The sequence below is a fragment of the Arachis hypogaea genome, chromosome 11 (assembly GCF_003086295.3).
Source record: "Arachis hypogaea cultivar Tifrunner chromosome 11, arahy.Tifrunner.gnm2.J5K5, whole genome shotgun sequence".
NCBI lineage: Eukaryota > Viridiplantae > Streptophyta > Magnoliopsida > Fabales > Fabaceae > Arachis > Arachis hypogaea.
In genome coordinates, this window is record NC_092046.1 from 76,409,264 (window position 1) to 76,415,263 (window position 6,000).

The 6,000-nt window shown below is 33.0% G+C and overlaps 1 long non-coding RNA gene across 1 annotated transcript; it reads right to left on the minus strand.

Annotated features, from left to right (window-relative positions):
• Positions 1-672: 672 nt before the first annotated feature.
• LOC112722251 (uncharacterized) lies at positions 673-2,886 on the minus strand. Its single transcript, XR_011867616.1, has 5 exons — positions 2,668-2,886; positions 1,716-1,822; positions 1,402-1,479; positions 1,046-1,144; positions 673-894 (listed from the first exon to the last, which is right to left on the minus strand). It is a non-coding gene; the product is annotated as an uncharacterized lncRNA (long non-coding RNA).
• Between the last annotated feature and the right edge of the window lie 3,114 nt (positions 2,887-6,000).

Sequence of the window (6,000 nt, forward strand, 5' to 3'; positions counted from 1 at the left end):
ATTGGTGGTAGCGGTGACGCTATTGGAGGGGCACAAACATTATCGCCTACACTATAAAAAAATCTGGTAAAAATGGTAGTTTTTTGTATTTACAGTGGTTTGAACTGCCATTATTACCAAGAACGGCGGTTTTAAAAAATGACGTAAATTCTGGACGCCATTCTATTACGACAGTTTTCTGAAATCGCCATAATTTCCTGGGTTAAAATGGCAGTTTTTGGATAGGTTAAAACAACGATTCAAACCGCCATTATTTCTAAATAAAGGCGTTTTCTTGTTGGTTAAAACGGCTGGTTCAAACCGCTGTTATTTTTAGGGTAAAAATTGTATTTTTTGGTTGGTTAAAATGGCGTTTATGAACTGCCATTGTTACCTTGACAAAGCGGCATTTTGGTTGGTTAAGACGACATTTTTGGTTGGCTAAAATGGTATTTTTGAACCATCATTTTTACCAAGTTAAAAGGATATTTTTGAATCGCCATTTTACCCTAACAGAGGCATTTTTATTGGTTAAAACGACGTTTTTATCGGATAAATGTGGCATTTTTTTATCGCTTAAAAAGACAGTTTTTACGGTTGTTTTTATCGCTTTAAACAAATAGTTTTTTATTAAAATTTTACAATAAAATAAAATCATAATTCATAAACAAAATATTATGTAACTCATAAATAAAGTATTGAACATAATATATGATTTTTTAATATTGAAAATCAAAAGTAATACCTCCTATACAAAGTAACAAACATAACATCATTTTTTAACTATAAATATCTTAACATATAACTCTTAATACATAAAAGCTCCATGATATTTCACACTACTCTGTTGCTCGTTCTAGAAGACCTACTTCCTAACTCTTTTGGCGATGGAATTTCACTCTCTTGATCCAATTACTACAACAAAAATATAATTTAAAAACATAATAAAAAAGAATAAAGTAAGACACAGCCACAGAAAGTCACTACTGAATAAACACTATATACTATATACTATATAATCGCATATATAATTATGTACCAAAGTACCCAATAATAAGAAACTCACTTTCATATATTAGAATAAAACAAACTTGTCCTCTGTCTCTAACCAAAAATCAAGGGCCTTCCCTTTGTGCTATTTAATAGTAGGATGAATCTCCAATACCTGTATGTGTTATAATAAAGAAATAAGATTGAAAATGAGGCATCCACATTTCTCATTCTTATTTAATTATAAATAAATAAATCATGTTAATTAGAAGATACCTAGTAAACCAACCTGCGTCCTAACTGAACTTCAGTATAAGGTATAGGGAAAAAAATCAAGAAGCAACAAGAAAAGGGTCTACTAAAGCAACCAAGTTACAACAAACATTTAGTAAACTTCATTGATCATTAAATTCTCTGCACAAGAAAATGTACCTTCTGAGCTACAGCTAAAGTTGCCTCATCTCGACTAACACATCTGAGTATGATCTCAGGAACCTCGGATATGACCCCCTAATCACAACACCCAAAATAGATATTCAGATGAGGAGAAAGAATTTATCAGAGTATGAAAAAGAGAACAACAGTAAATATAAATATACTAATTTAGATAACAAAAGAGATGTATACTATTTGACCGCCCCAATCAGATCTGAAATCCATACTCTTCAGACATGTTCCTTTATAAATTGAAAGATAGAAGAATAATAGATAGTGTATATCAAAATATATTCATTTATACAAATTACTTCAAAGCTAACTGTTGTATATGGACGTATGAACTCGTTGAAACCCTCACACCGAGCAAGTCACAACCAATGATGTACAAACCTAGAACAAGTTACTGGACACCTTCCTGTCAATAGAAAATAGAATGAGGTCAACAATGAACTACATAGAGAGCAAATATTCACCATTTTATAGCAAGTTGCATCTAGAAATGGACTAAATGGCTAAAGTACAATCTAATTAAGTCTTGCACAATTTTATTCTAATCACACAACAATGAAGAATAAACTATCAAAAGTATATATATTAAAAGTATCAAAACAATAGTAAGTTGCATCTAGAAAGCATTGCATTTTATATAAAAAAGTAGAGAAGAATTAAAGTAATGAACAAGATTTAATTTCATTGAAAAAAAACAATCACTGTACATACACATGAGCTGCATCAATATATATATAATAGCTTCTAAAACCACTTATGAAATTACTCAAAAAGAGGTCCTCAAGATATATTATAAAGAATTGAAACTAAATACTGCTTATACTACTTATAAATAATGTACAGTCCCAGTTCAACAAGAATAAAATAAATTCATGGACTTTGAACTTTGAACTAGCAAGGAAAGATGTTGCTATGAATAGTAAATAATATTCTCACTAGTAAATAATATCTTAATAGAAAATCCAAATTCAGTAGAATTGTATTCAAAACAGAAACGCCTTGCCTTTAATCATAGCTCCCTCATCTCTTCTAAAACCTCAAACTTGTGAAATTCCCAATTAAACATATCATTCAACAATAAAAAATGCAAATCATATACAAATCATGATTAATTTTTTTATAAATTATAATGAAAGCTTAATATACAAAAATGTTATCATAATCAGAAGAGTAAGAGCAAGAAGTAGTGGAAGAGTAAAGACTTAAGAGGGATCTTGAAGAATTGTGAGTGCTTTGGCCTTGAAGTGGTACCTAGGGGCACGAGGTATAACCTAGCCGGGACCCATGTGGAACTGACCGGGAGTATAAGTGAGTGGAGGGTCGTTGTTGTAGATGTAGCGAAGGAGATGACCGCAAGAGTTGCAGATCATCTTGGTCCTATTTCGTTGGATGCCCCAGATCATGATTAATTTTTTATACATTAACATCCTTGAACATTCCCTGCCGCACTTACAATTTATATTCTTCTTTACAAACTATTTTGGAAAGAACAATAACATACAAAAGTATATTTTCAAAAACATCCTCATAAGCCAACCAAATATGGTGCATTGTGAATGCTTTATCTATTAGTTTATTATGTCATTTATTAATTTTTGTTACTATTAGTATTAGGAAAATTATAATAAAAAAGCAAATCCTATACATATTCATTTACTATACATAATCTGTGGTTTAATCCTACACTTAACAAGCAAGCAATATGACCAGGACTGAAACTAACAATAGTTCAAACTAAACCAACAAAGTCATCCTCCTGCACCTTCAAATTATAGTGTACCTTGAAAGTTTCAACTTTAAGAATATTAAAGTTTTTTTTCCTATTATTATTTGAAAATTTATCAACTCGAATTATGCACATACGTTTACCTCTACACATATTTTCCTCTTTGTTTACACGTATGTATCCCATTAGTCTGGAAAGCTCTGAAGTAGTGAGTTCTCTCATTGGTTTTCTAATGTTTGTCCAAACATTGTTTATCTATACTGGTATTGAAGTATCAATTAATGTGAATTCAAAACATACACAACAGTGTTAGTTGGGGAATAATATCAAACAGATAAAATGCAGAGAAAGAAGAGAGCTTACAAGGATGTTGAGTTTCCCTTGGAATTAAGAACACATAGAGTCCATCAGCTTCTCCCTCTAATGAGGAACAGAGACATCGCAAACAGATCCAGTAACCTCAAAACCAGAATTATTTCATTAGATGAGAGACGTAGTGAGCTGAGCTTCATTCCTTGCATACGTGTGCACTGTTGCTCCAAACCTAATCATTTCCTTTACAATGGCGTGACTTTTTTTTGAAGAGAAAGCAAAGTGTTGTGTTGTACTAATTTCGGACAAATGATGCAAATTATGAGATTACTCAGTTTAATAGAACAAATTAGGTCTCGAACTAAATAAAATCAGAAGCAAAAAAACAACAACATAATAGAAAATGCAGCAGTAACAAGCTAACAACAACAACATCACAAAGATCAATGAAAATTAAAATACACAATAACAAAAAAAAGAACCAACATTCTTTATTTCTTCCTACTAGAGCATGAACTAGATCTAAAAGTATGAAGAGGAAGGAAAAAATCAAAGAAGATTAAGTAGATTACCTATTAGCAGTGACATAGATGGTAAAACCAAATTGTAGAAGCTTGCTAAAGGCAACAACAATGATGTTACTTGCCGAGGTGAGGAGATGAGCTAGATTGAAAATTAGATCATAGAAGGCAGTGACAATGGTGTTGCCTGCGATGGTGTAGAGATAAGTGACGGCGGTGAAATGAGCGACGACAAATCTTCATATGAAGCCAAATTGTTGAAGCTCGCTGAAGGCAACAACAATGGCATTGCTTGCGGCGGCGAGGAGATGAGCTAGATTGAGAACTAGATCCTAGAAGCTCATTGAAGGCAGTGACAATGGTGTTTTTTGTGATGGCGAGAGATGAACGATGGTGATGAGACAAACGCTGACAAATCTTCAAATCAAAGCCACATCGTAGAAGCTCACTGAAGGCAGTGACAACGGTGTTGCTTGCAGTAGCAAGGAGATGAGATGCAACGAGGGGATGAGCGACAGTGAGGAGTTGAATGACAAATTAGTGGAAGATGAACAATGGCAAGAAATTAGAGTTCGTCATTGACATCATCCTCACTTTCTCATATGCAACAATACTAATCACAATCTCATATGCAACATTGTAACACGCTTACTGTTAGAATGTCACGCTTCCGGCTGCGCCACTCTGATAGTGAGAATGTTACGACGACTTCCATATATATTTAATAATAAGATATGAGCCTTTAGCTTAAAACCATATTGCTATTTTCTTTAAAAAGAAAAACCAAAAATACCTTTTATTTCAATCAAATATGCATATATAACCAAAGATCAATCACAATCCTTATATATATATATATATATATATATATATATACTAAACGTACTAGACTTCTTATATACGTAACTTACAAATATACATACATGCATATCAATACAAATTAGGATTCCTATCCCTCTTACAAATATATAATAATAACAAAGGCAAGGAAAAAGTAATAACTAAGCTAATACAACAATATTGTGTAAGCAAAAACGTAAGGTCTGTTTACAAGCTTCTTCATCCGTCTCCTGAAAAGAGAAGTCTGTAGGGGGTGAGAACATCGTCCTTGCTGGTTCTTAGTAGAGGGTTTTTAAGATTTGTCAAAAGAGGATACGTATAAATAAAACTAATTTCGATTGCAGTGATTATTGTTCATCTTATGAATCTATTCAAAATTTTAATAATTAATTATCCAAAAATTCAAAGCTCACTTCTTTAGTTAAAAGAATTTGAAAACTCAATTAATATCTCATAATATAATTAATTTCAACCTCTTGCTCAACATATAATCGAAACTCATTACGGCCTCCGGCTCAACTCAAATCAACTCGGCCTCCGGCCTAACTCAAATCAAATCACCATCAAAACTCAATCTCAAAATAGAATCAATTACCAGCAACAAACAATACAAGGCAAATACAATCAGAGAACAATTATAGCCAGTACAACATCAGGAACAACCTCCAGCATCACCCGCGCCAGCATAAAGGATCTCTCAGTTGTTCAAACACAATAAAAACAATACAAGGAATACACAATCAGAGAGAATAGCTACATCAATTAGTTCAATTAGCATATAGATACAATTATTCAAATAGACAAGCCAAATCCAAGATGCACACCTAAGCAATACACACAAATGCAAATGATGCATGCCTGCCCTATGGCAATGAGCTCATCTGTCAGTTATACAGCCAAATCCAACATGTCCGGAGCAAGTGAAATCACTCCACTACATCTACCCAGAGAGGTATATCTTGCAAACAAAATTATTCCGCTGCGGTAAGTGGAATCACTCCATTGCAAGTAATAGCAAACAGAATCACTCTGCTGCGACAATTGGAATCACTCTACTACAAATAATGGCAAACAGAACCACTCTGCTGCGGCAAGTGGAATCACTCCACTACAATTCATAAGCAAGTAGAATCACTCAATTGCAGCAAGTGGAATCACTCCACTGCAAGTAAATCATTTTCAAAA